Here is a 12,500-nt window from a genome sequence, read left to right as displayed (position 1 = left end):
TTTGCACTGTTTATACATTTCTGCTTTTAGATTTCTGACTACTTTTCTCTGCTTTTTTTCCCTGCCCCGTGATTTCTGAGGAGAACGCCGCAGCCAAAGCAAAAGAATTTATATTTTGCCAAGATTTCTAACCGTTTCTGGAAGGCACCAGAGATTCCAGTAGACTCTTGCAGGGCAATGGGTTGCATTTCCTACTTTAGGAGGTGATATATTTTGTGGCGCCCACCTTTCAGGGAGGAAAAATAATATTGGAACTTCGGGATTTCGTTTTCTTTTTTTTTTTTATGTACGTCCAGGAAATAGGAAAAACAACACGTTGTTTTTGTGGCTTTTCGGTATTAATATTGAAGGTTTAGAATTGGCTGCGGCCCCGCCATCTGAACCTGTAAAATGGCAAACTCAGCAAAGAATTTGATTTTTTAAATTGGTTGCAGTGAAATTAAATTATTAGAACAAATTTCTTCATACGATCTAACTTTTTGTATTAAACTGGTGTTTTAAAACTTTCTGAAAGTGGAAATTTATCAGTAAAACCAAGGAAACTTTTGCTGAAATTAAATTATAGACAGACTAGTGCGATTATCATTAACCTTAGTGGTAATGGGGATTCATTTTCTCTCAAGACCCTCAGTTCGATCTCTGTTTTGAAAGAAGTCTTTCCAGAATATATATATATATATATATATATATATATATATATATATATATATATATATATATATATATATGTGTGTGTGTGTGTGTGTGTATGTATGTATAAAATTCAATATAATATATAGGCTTATATATTATCATATTTATTTTACTATTTTATTTTCAGAGGCTGTGGCTCTAGCGGTGGTTGAGAACCCCTGGTCGTTTAGTGAGTAATTTCAATGGTGTTATCACTTGTACTCTCTGCTCTTTGTTGTCACAAACCATAGTCGACTAATTATCATTTACCCTTCCGTAGTTTAGCATGCCATTAACAACTCGCCACCCCCACCCCGTTTCCTATCCCCAGGATTCCATAATAATGCCACTTATTTTTCGTAAGCCTTTTTCATCGACATATTACAATCCACTTTTACGTTCTAGTCCCTGCATCACTCTCAAAGATTTCAAAAAGAAAATGCTCGAAATTTAATATACATATTTGTTTCTTACATTTATTTTCATAAACTTTTCCTTTTATCTTTTTCTAGGATATCTTTGCCTTCCATTCCTTTGTATAACAATATATTTCTTCTTCTTTACTACCGTAGCCACCTTCTTTTGTCAATATTTTTCGTTTTTTGTATGGCTTCCATTATCATTAATGCTGTTCTTTTGTTTTTGTATCGATATAGTTCCTTTAATCCTTTCCCCCTTGATTTACTTTTTCTCCTCTCATATTCCACCAATATAATTTTTCCCTTCTCTCATATCTATTTGTTTTTCTCTTTCTACATTACCCTTTATTCACACTGAATACCTGATCTTCACGAGTAAGAAATCTTAGTAGAATATTCTCAGGTGTCTGAAACTTATGGATTTCAATATGTTAAATAAGCAATTCCATACCTTTGCTTGCAAAAGTTGCCTATACAGTGATTGAAATGTATTTTGTCCTTTCTGTGTGTGTGTGTGTGTTTGTGTGAGTGCCTTTAGTCTTCACCCTCTTACACATTGTGTGTGTGTAAAAGAGAGAGAGAGAGAGAGAGAGAGAGAGAGAGAGAGAGAGAGATGTTTTCATCTGATCAGCAAATATATTGATAACATTTTTAGTTTTATAATCTAAGAGAGAGAGAGAGAGAGAGAGAGAGAGAGAGAGAGAGAGAGAGAGGGAGGCCCGTAGATATCAGTTAGAGAAGCATCATTCTTTTGTCTGCTATCATCATATGAATTCAATTAATACAATTAGAATGGAGAGAGAGAGAGAGAGAGAGAGAGAGAGAGAGAGAGAGAGAGAGAGAGAGAGAGAGAGAGCATGCAATGATTCTGATAAGCCTTGTCACAATTTGCGAAAATAATGAATGTCTCGACGTGTATGTAACACAGAATGAATTGTTAAGGGCACCAAACTATATGAAAGATCTTGAATGAACAGAGAAAATCTTTTCGGTTACAATTTAGCATCTGATCATTGTGAGAGGTTCATACAACGTAGCATAATGTAGAATTCCCTAAAGCTAATTGTTATGTTTATTTATAAGGCCTGATCTTGTTGTCTTTCTAATCTCTTGAGCTTACATTTCGCTTTCTTTGCATAAATTTTATTACTACCCATGCGCTTCACTTATAAACTTTCTCACTTTTTATTATTCCCCTTAATTGATAATTCAACATCAATAATAATATATTCTATCAGTTTCCTTCTGTTTGTATTTTCTTACTCTACCAATGAATCCGTACAGTTCCTCTGTTTCTGCTTTTCTTGTATAATATTTTATAGATTTAAATATTCATGCTTCTAGGACTACAGCTTGGAGCCGATATAAACTCACTCTCTCTCTCTCTCTCTCTCTCTCTCTCTCTCTCTCTCTCTCTCTCTCTCTCTCTCCATTCCATTCGAATACCCTCGTGGCACCGAGTGTTTACTTTAGTCGACTGAGGGAATTGGTCTAAATAATTAATAATCCAAACATTTCAATCGCTTCATGTTTGGTTTTCCTCTGCATTTCATTTGCCGTAAAAACAGATTTACATTGTATGCTGAGAGAGAGAGAGAGAGAGAGAGAGAGAGAGAGAGAGAGAGAGAGAGAGAGAGAGAGCACCTTACCTTACCTTACACCTTACAGTTCGTTCGGGTTGCCCCAGGTCCCTCAGAGAGAGAGAGTATTCTTTTTACAACACAAAAGGCGTCACTGCAGTCCAGAGTTCTTGTCTTCCGTGGTTCGAGCGCATGAGACGACGAACTTATTATCAACTAAAAAGTTCCCCTTCGGGTAACATATATTTATGAAAATATATTATTTCCGAGGTAGAGCGAATTGGATATCAAGGACGTTTGTAGCTTAATACTTGTATATGAATCATGGTGATGTGATAAAAATATATATATATATATATATATATATATATATATATATATATATATATATATATATATATATATGTATGTATGTATGTATGTATGTATGTATGTATGATGTATATATATGTATGTATGTATGTATGTATATATATATACATATATATATATATATATATATACATATATATATATATATATATATATATATATATATATATATATATATATATATATATATATATATATATATATATATATATATATATATATATATATATATATATATATATATATAGATATAGATTTTCATATATGCATACAAGTATTTATAAATAACCAGAGACAGTTGTAGTACTCTCATTATGCCTTCAATAAAATAAATAAACAAACATAAACAAACCACGCTGAATGCGAATAAAACGCACATTTTCAAATAAACGAAAGGAAAAAAAAGCTCCATTCCCTAATTATGAAATTTTGTTCCAAAACCAACATTAACAAACATTCATTAGAGAGTCATATAATTTATGTTCCTTCTTAGCCATTAATCTCAGTTTTTGGGTCGTTTCTATGTTAACAGAGAAATTCCTCTCACTATATTCGACTCCAGCTATAACTTAATTCCCAGTTCCCATTTGTTAGAGATGTCTCCGTGAAATAAATTCCACGTCCCGTGAACAGCTGTTGCTGTGTGTTGAAATATTTTTTACATTTGTGTCCGTGAACGCGTAGACTAGTTTTGGCTAATGCATTTAGCAGTTCCGTCATAATGAATTAGGAAATTATAATGATTGCTTTTTCGTCAAGTGTCTCTGTGTTTATGCCTAACATGCAAAATTGTCTTTATGTTCGTTAAAGCTGCTGCAGACATGGTAAAGTAATGGTGAATTTTAATATATGAACTTAGAAAATATTATTATTATTATTATTATTATTATTATTATTATTATTATTATTATTATTATTATTATTATTATTATTGAAAAGAATGGCACTCTGTGTGCCATACTTTTCAACGAAGTTGGCCTTAAAAAGGCTCTTCTTCTAAGATATTATTATTATTATTATTATTATTATTATTATTATTATTATTATTATTATTATTATTCGTTGAACAGTATGACAGTCTCAATGCCGTTTATTTTGTATTGTAGTTTCATAATTTCTCGAGACTGAGAGATGAAATGAAGATTTTAAGACGAATAAAGAAGATCCTATACACATCAAATGTCGTGGAAAAGCTGTTATATTATTATTATTATTTTTTTTTTTTTTTTTTTTTGTAGCGGGAGTGTGTTCTATCACAGTCATTCTATTCGACTGGGTGGTATTTATAGTGTGGGGTTCCGGTTTGCATCCTGCCTCCTTACGAGTCCATCACTTTTATCATTATGTGCGCTGTTTCTAGTAGCACACTTTTCTGCATGAGTCCTGGCGCTACTTCGGCATCTAGTTTTTCCAGATTCCTTTTCAGGGATCTTGGTATCGTGCCTAGTGTTCCTATGATTATGGGTGCAATTTCCCCTGGAATATCCCATATCCTTCTTATTCCTGTTTTCAGGTCTTGATACTTATCAATTTTTTCTCTTTCTTTCTCATCTACTCTGGTGTCCCATGGTATTGCGACATCAGTGAGTGATGTTTTTTCTTGTTGTCAATCAACGTCACGTCTGGTCTGTTGGCACTGGTCACCCAATCTGTTCTGATACCATAGTCCCAAAGGATCTTTGTCTGATCGTTTTCTACCACTCTCTCAGGTTGGTGTTCGTGCCACGTATTACTGCAAGCTAGCTGGTGTTTCTTGCACAGGCTCCAGTGGAGGACTTTTGCTACTGAATCATGCCTCTTTTTGTTATGGTTCTGTGCAAGCGCCGGACATTCGCTTGCTATGTGGTTTATGGTATCGTCTTTCAAATTGCACTTCCTGCATATGGGTGAAATGTTATTTTCACCTACTGTTCTGTGAACATATCTGGTTCTTAGGGCCTGATCTTGTGCCGCTGTTAGCATTCCTTCTGTTTTATTTCTTGAGTTCTCCCCTCTGTAGCCATTGCCATGTTTCATCGCTGGCCAGTTCTTTAGTCTGTCTCGTGTACTGTCAGAGCATTGATTTGTTGTGCCATTCCTCTGTTCTGTTTTTCATTCTCCTGTCTCTATATTTCTGGGTCGTCATCTACTTTTATCAGTCCTTCTTCCCATGCACTCGTTAGCCACTCGTCTTCACTGGTTTTCAGATATTGCCCCAGTGCTCTGTTCTTGATGTTGACGCATTCCTGTATGCTTATTAACCCTTTCCCCCCATCCTGTAGTTTGTCTGTATTTGCTCTTGGGTGTAGTGCTTTGTGTATTGTCATGTGTTTCTTAGTTTTCTGGTCTATGCTGCGGAGTTCAGCCTTCGTCCACTCCACTACTCTGTGCTGTATCTGATTACTGGTACTGCCCATGTGTTTATGGTTTTCGTCATGTTTCCGGCGTTGAGTTTTGACTTGAGTATCGCCTTAAGTCTCTGCATATATTCTTTCCTGATCGTGTCCTTCATCTCTTGGTGTTTTATATCCTCTCCTTCTATTATTCCAAGGTAGGCTATTTGATGCTATTCCCGTCTGGTAGCTTTATCCCTCCAGTCTTTGTCACTTTACCTTTTTGCATGTTGACCAAGACATTTTTCTGTTATTATTATTATTATTATTATTATTATTATTATTATTATTATTATTATTATTATTATTATTATTATTATTATTAATTATTTCACACATTCTTAGCAACTCCCAGTTCAAAGTAGCTTCAGTGGCTCCCTTTGTCACGAGAGAAGGTTGATATTTTCTATGGCTGTACATATTAATCCCGAAGCCGTTGTACCTGTTTGTATTTTGACAGAGAACGCCAAAAAATTAAAAGTGAAAAAGTTATGTCCAACTAATTGTGTTATTTAAGAATTGGTTAGGCAGTAATCAAAAGGTCTGTTTGTCAATATGGTACAATTACTTAGATAACGGTAATTTTGTCATTAGTACTAATTTTGTCATTAGTATTCCGTTTCTCTCTCTCTCTCTCTCTCTCTCTCTCTCTCTCTCTCTCTCTCTCTCTCCAAGATTACATATCTCTGATATATCTCGTTTTTCAAATACATATACAGAGGTGTTTTCACTGTCCACGTTAAATATTCACGTACTTATAACAAACTCTTTATCCTCATGCTTAGTTAAAAAAAAAGAGTTAAGTATACCTTAGTTTTACCAGACCACTGAGCTGATTAACAGCTCTCCTAGGGCTGGCCCGAAGGATTAGACTTATTTTACGTGGCTAAGAACCAATTGGTTACTTAGCAACGGGACCTTCAGCTTATTGTGGAATCCGAACCACATTATAGCGAGAAATGAATTTCTATCACCAGAAATAAATTCCTCTAACTCTTCATCAGCCGGCCGGGGAATCGAACTCCGGCCCAGCGAGTGCCAGTATTTTGCATAGCACTGATTTAGGTATGCCATTCAGTAGGAGATTGTTTATATACTACAAGGTCAACACCAGGACGAACATTCCTAGTGTCTTGTCTCATTAAATATCAGCTAAAACATTTACGTAAATCTCACAGTCCGAACTTTGTAAACTGAACAGAATAATGTGTGTCAAACTATGTCATGATTTTTAGTGATGTCTCTCGTTAAAATCATTTGAGCTGAAACAACACACGTCTAAGCATCTTCTTAACCAGGAAAACTGGATGGCATCTGTTCCTTTGTTACCTGGGGAAGGGAGAAGATGCTAATTTAAAGGCTAATTTTGGGAGCGACGGTTCCAGACTAATTACTCTTTGTTGTCATTATTCGACGTCGTTCAACTTCCTCAAATGGGGCCCTTAATAGGTTCAGAACTCTTCTTGACATACAATATTAGAGAGGGATGGGGAGAGAAGAAGAAGAAGAAGAAGAAGAAGAAGAAGAAGAAGAAGAAGAAAGAGAGAAAGAGAGAGAGAGAGAGAGAGAGAGAGAGAGAGAAAGGAGGCCCGTAGATATCAGTTAAGGAAGCATCGTTCTTTTCTCTGGTATCATTATATAATTTCAATTAAACACAATTAGGATGGAGAGAGAGAGAGAGAGAGAGAGAGAGAGAGAGAGAGAGAGAGAGAGAGAGAGAGAGAGAGAGAGAAGGCACGCAGCTACCCGTTTAAAGAAGTATCGTTGTTTTGTCAGTTATCGTTACATAGATATGATTAATACAATTAGAATGGCGATATATCCAAACCTAACCTTATTCTCTTAAAGAAAAGACATTTTCACATCCTCTTCGTATAAACAACTCTCAGCCAAGGTTATAAAAGCGAAAGAATTTTCATGGAAACGAGCAGGAAACTTATTCCAAGGAGGCTTCAGCAATGAGGGATAACATACCGGAATATTTTTCCAGGCTCTTCCTGAGGAGAAGAGGCGAAGGCAGCTTGGCCTTTGTGCCTCAGAATGAAGACTTTTTTTGTGCACGGGAATAATGATGTTACGAAACTTGACCTGGATGAAGGAGAGATGTAAAAGTCTGTTCGGAGCCAAGGTGTAATGAGAGGTGATGCAAATAGGGTTACTGGAGTATATTTTAAAGATTAAAGGAGATGAGAGGAAAGACAGACAGACAGAGACAGAGAGAAGGGGATAGAGAGCCTGTATGATGATGTATATGAATTAAGAGAATGAGCGAGGAAAATCATTTGAATTCACGATCTCAATTTAATATTTATTCAGTATTTATCGGAGTAATTCTCTGTTTATGACAAGGTGAAATGAAAGATGATGTAAATAGGATTATTGGAGTATATTTTAAGAATTAAAGGAAAGAAGAGAGAGAGGTGGATAGACAGAGTGTATGGTGGAGTATATGGATTAAGAGAACAAACAAAAAACATAATTTCATTACACTGTCTCCATATTAATATATATTCAGCATCTATCGAAATAATTCGCTGTTTACTGACGATTTTCTGCTTATTGCTAATTTGTGTTAAGCAATGCTCTCCAAAATTAGTCTCATCAACTTCCTGAATCCATTGAAAGCAATTGGAAAACGAGTCGAGTTGCAAGCACTACAACCTGCAACTTTTATGCTCTCTGCTCATTATATTTTTTTTATATCCTACGACGTGAAAGCACGTCTTACTTTTCCAAATTGACGATGTCCATTCATGATGTTGTTTTCTTCTTCTTCTTCTGAGAGAGAGAGAGAGAGAGAGAGAGAGAGAGAGAGAGAGAGAGAGAGAGAGAGAGAGAGAGAAACTAACTGATTTAATATTGAGATACATCTGCGATTTAGTAATTTCTTGCTCTGAATAACGAACACAGAGCAAAAGTACTGTCGTATGTTTGCTCTATTTTCATTTCTCTTTTCCATTTATTGTGAGTTTCTATACACCTTTTAGTTTCTAATTCTCCTTTTCGTTTATCACTATTCCATTGTTTAGTTTTGACTTCATTTACATCTTTGTCTTTTCCTAGATTTATCTTGAATTCAGGTTTGCCTTTCATAAATATTTACTGCTGTTGGTTTCCGTATATTCCTTTGTCCGTGATTCTCTCTTTCATTATATCATTTCATTATAGATGCTCCTAGTTCTTCCTGTCGTGTAACAATAGCTTTGATTTTTTTTTTTTTTTTTTTTTTTTTTTTTTTTTTTGGTACCCTCTACATTTCTATGTCACATTTTCAGTACTCTAAGGCTTTCAGTTTCTAATTATGTTAAATATATTACATTCATTCCCAACATTTGTTTATTTTCATTAAGGTAATCTTTGGTTCCAAAATAATCCATTTTCAAAATCTACCATCGTTTAAAAGTAGAAGTTTTCTGATGCAGATGGTTCTCATGTATGTTATGTATCTGGAGATTGCATAGACTGGGATATTAGTTAAGTAGAAGTTAAGCAGGATGAAGATGAGATTCTGGGAGACGCGAAAGCATTTTTTAGAGGGGAATCAATTAGGAAGGGTTATAAGCTGCCTTTTGCAGGGCTTGAATTAGAGGGTAATTGTTAGTTAGGAAAATTAGATACAGACTGAGGAATAGTAAGGATAAGGGTGATACGACGCAAATAGTTGTTCCTAGGAGTTTAGTGCCTACGGTGCTAGATATTGTTCATTGTAGGTCTGGCAGTCCGCATTTGGGGATTGAGAAAACTTATTAGAATGTTCGGGGATAATTCTTTTGGAAGCATACGTTCATGTCAGTGGAAGACTTTGTGAGAAGTTGTTCAGTTTGTAATGCGTGTAAGCCATCAATGGTCGTTTCTTGTAAATTGGGTTCATTCCCGATTCCTAGCAGACCCGGGTCCCGTATTCATATGGACCTCTTGAGCAATTTCTGTGAATCTAGTTATGGCCATAGGCACCTGTTGGTGGTTGTTGACGAATTAACTAGGTTCGTAGGGATTTTTCCGTTGAAGCATAAAACAGCGGAAGAAGTGGCAGTCGCATTCTTTAACGGGTATATTTGTCGTTATGGAGTTCCTGAGGTTCTGATTACAGATAATGGGAGAGAATTTGTGAACAAGACGTTAGAGTGTCTTGCAGATGTAATGGGCATTCGGAAGGTCACTATTATTCCCTATAGATCAGATGCTAATGGGCTGTAAGAACAAGCAAATAGAAAGGTCATTGAAGCTCTTCGAATGATCTTTGGAGGAAATGATGTAAATTGGGATCGATATATTCCACAGGTGCAGCATAGCATCAATACAGTGGTTAGTGATACCATTGGAATGTCTCCCAATGAGGCGCTGTTTGGTTACCCCGCGCTGGGTGCGTTCGAGTTGTTGCCTATTCCATCGGGTGATGAAACGATCCAAGCGCTTGTTTCCACGGCTAAAGAGAGATATACGCGTCTTGCTAAGAATCTGGAAATGAAAACGCGACGCATGGTGGATAGGAGTCAGCAAAAGCCTGATAGAGTTAAAGTTGCTGTGGGAGATAGGTTTTTTGTGAAAATAAATGTCAGGAATCAGTGAACTATAAGGTAGGTCCTAAATTTGAAGGTCCTTTTCGTGTTGTAGAACTAAAGAAGGGGAATAGATTTGTTGTTCTAGATGAGAACACGGGTGCATCTCGGTTGACGCATATATCTAAAATTAAAAAGACTGCTTAATGGGAAACTTATGGGTTAATTCATGTGTTGTATTGTGGGTATGATAATTTTTTTCTCTTTCTCTTTCTTTTCTCTCTCTTTGTTTTTTAATGGTTTTTAAATGGGCGTAACTTGTAGTTTTTTTTTAATGGGGAGGACGTTGGTCCGTAGAGTTATTCAATCTTTAATTGTCCGAGTTCAGTTTTTGCTCCAATGTGTTGCAATACTTAGTTGAAATTAAGTGCAAAATACCATAGGGTGTTATAGATATATGAATTTCTTTTTTGTTTGTTTGTTTTTTCTTTCCCGTTTCGAGATCGGGTATCTTAGAGATTCTTGTTTTTCTTTTTATGCTGAAGTCTCGTATTCACATGACTTTGGAGGTCGTGACATCGGCTAATTTCGTAGTGAGGTTAGGCCCGTGTGTTATTATGAAAGAATATTATGATGTGTAGTAGTCGTCTGACGCAATATCTTTGAGTATAGAGTTACAGAATAACATTCTGTTTCTTAGGATTTGTTTTTTGGATAATTTGTATATCGGACAGAATCTGTCTGATTTGTTACGGGTTTGGGCAAGTCAGTTAGGGTTTAGGATAGGATTAGGAAGACTTTAATATGACTTCCAAATTTAGATTTTTCAGTTCTCTTTTAGAAGGAACAAGAGGGCTGTGCCATTGGTAATTGTAGTTGTTATGATCATAGGAGCGATTGCTACTGTAGTATGTCAATTGCTATTTTGCTGAGAATTGTGCAGGTATCGACAGTATTTGCTAACCAAGGTAAAACTTTGATGACTTTACGAGATATTTTACCTCTCAGATGTTTAGAATTGCCTTCAATGAATTCAGTATATTGGTAGGGTTCTCAGGTAATTTTTACTGGGAAGAATTTGTATGGGTAGTATCTATAAGTTAGTGTACCTGATGGAGGGTTGATTGTGGAAATTCCAGTAAGCAACTTGGAATTGTTTCCTAGTTTTATCATATGGTCTTTCCTTAGTGGGTTTAATGTTTCAGTAATAGTATGGCATAGAGAGTAGGCTAGGTACCTTTTTCGGTTGACTGTCGACATGGCCAACGTACGTTATACACCACTTCCTCGCAGCAGTGCCTTATGAATGACTTCTATGAGTCTCAGCTGATACAAGTTAGATATGGGGGCTGTCTACGTTACGTCTGCAGGTTTCTACGCCTGTACCTTCATGATAGGATCCAGGGTATTTTGGAGAGATGTCGGGCAGGACGTCTACAAATCGTCGTCGTTGCTGGGAGATATCTGTTTGGCGCAAAGGACTCATGGGCGCCACTCCAACATGGGCTTGTGCAGTCGCAGGCCGTTCAGCATGTTTGGATCGCCAGGAATTCAAAATGCGAAGAGAAGCAGGCCCTTGTGCAGTTCCAAGCCATCCGGATATTTAAACCATCGAGAATGCAAGATGGAAAGTGATGCGTTCTATAATGAACTGTTATTGGAATAACAATCGTGCATACGAGACATATAATTTCGTATCTAGTGCATATGTTTTAATATGATTGTGGAGCTGGCCCTTACTGAATTTTTGATTTGACAGTTATCGTACCTGAGCAGAACGCCCAGTGGTAGGTGGTCCGAGCTCCTATTAAGTCCTGGATGACTTTGGATGAACTATGTGCTGGCCTGTCAGTGATACTTCCGCTGCAAGTGCATTGGTGTCGACATTGGAAGTATGCACAGTTGGATACAGCGGGAGTGTCTGACTCATGCATTTGTGCTTGCCTGAAGATAATCAGGATTTAAGTCCATGGAGACAGCGTGATTGAACATTGAACCGGTGTTGTCACATTTCTGGAAGAAGTGCATTAAGTGAGTATGTGTGTGGCACTCCCTAGTGGTATATTAACAGGGGGATAGACTCTTGCAGGGGGACTTCATTTTGAGACTGGGTCTGATTTGGTTGTGGTGCAGTGCTGAAAGATCGCCACTTGAAAATCTGTTATTTGTCACCATAGAAAGTGAGTACCATAACTCATGAACACAGATCTTTTCCAGACATTTGGTGGAAAGACCTAGTAGTGTTGCAGTGAAAATCCTGTGTCTCCATTATGCATTGTCCTGTTCTATTCTCCATTTTGCATTTTTCTGTTTTGAATATTAATGTCTTGTAACACTATTTCAGGTTGTAATATATGATATGTTTCTTTTAACAGGAATTCCGGTTTTGTCCTGTGAGGACAAATATTTTGGAAGTGGTGCTTACTCTTTACATGCTATATGACATTTATTGTGGCCTAGAATAATTATGACCTTTTCACTTTGTTTGGTGACCAGGGTGTTAGTCACTAGTATTAGCTGGTTTAGAATCGTTCACCCGAATGTTTGTGAATCAGAATTTCCTCTAATGATGTTTTCCATTTGTAG

The sequence above is a fragment of the Macrobrachium rosenbergii genome, chromosome 3 (genome assembly GCF_040412425.1).
Source record: "Macrobrachium rosenbergii isolate ZJJX-2024 chromosome 3, ASM4041242v1, whole genome shotgun sequence".
Taxonomy (NCBI): domain Eukaryota; kingdom Metazoa; phylum Arthropoda; class Malacostraca; order Decapoda; family Palaemonidae; genus Macrobrachium; species Macrobrachium rosenbergii.
This window is presented reverse-complemented; position numbering follows the sequence as displayed.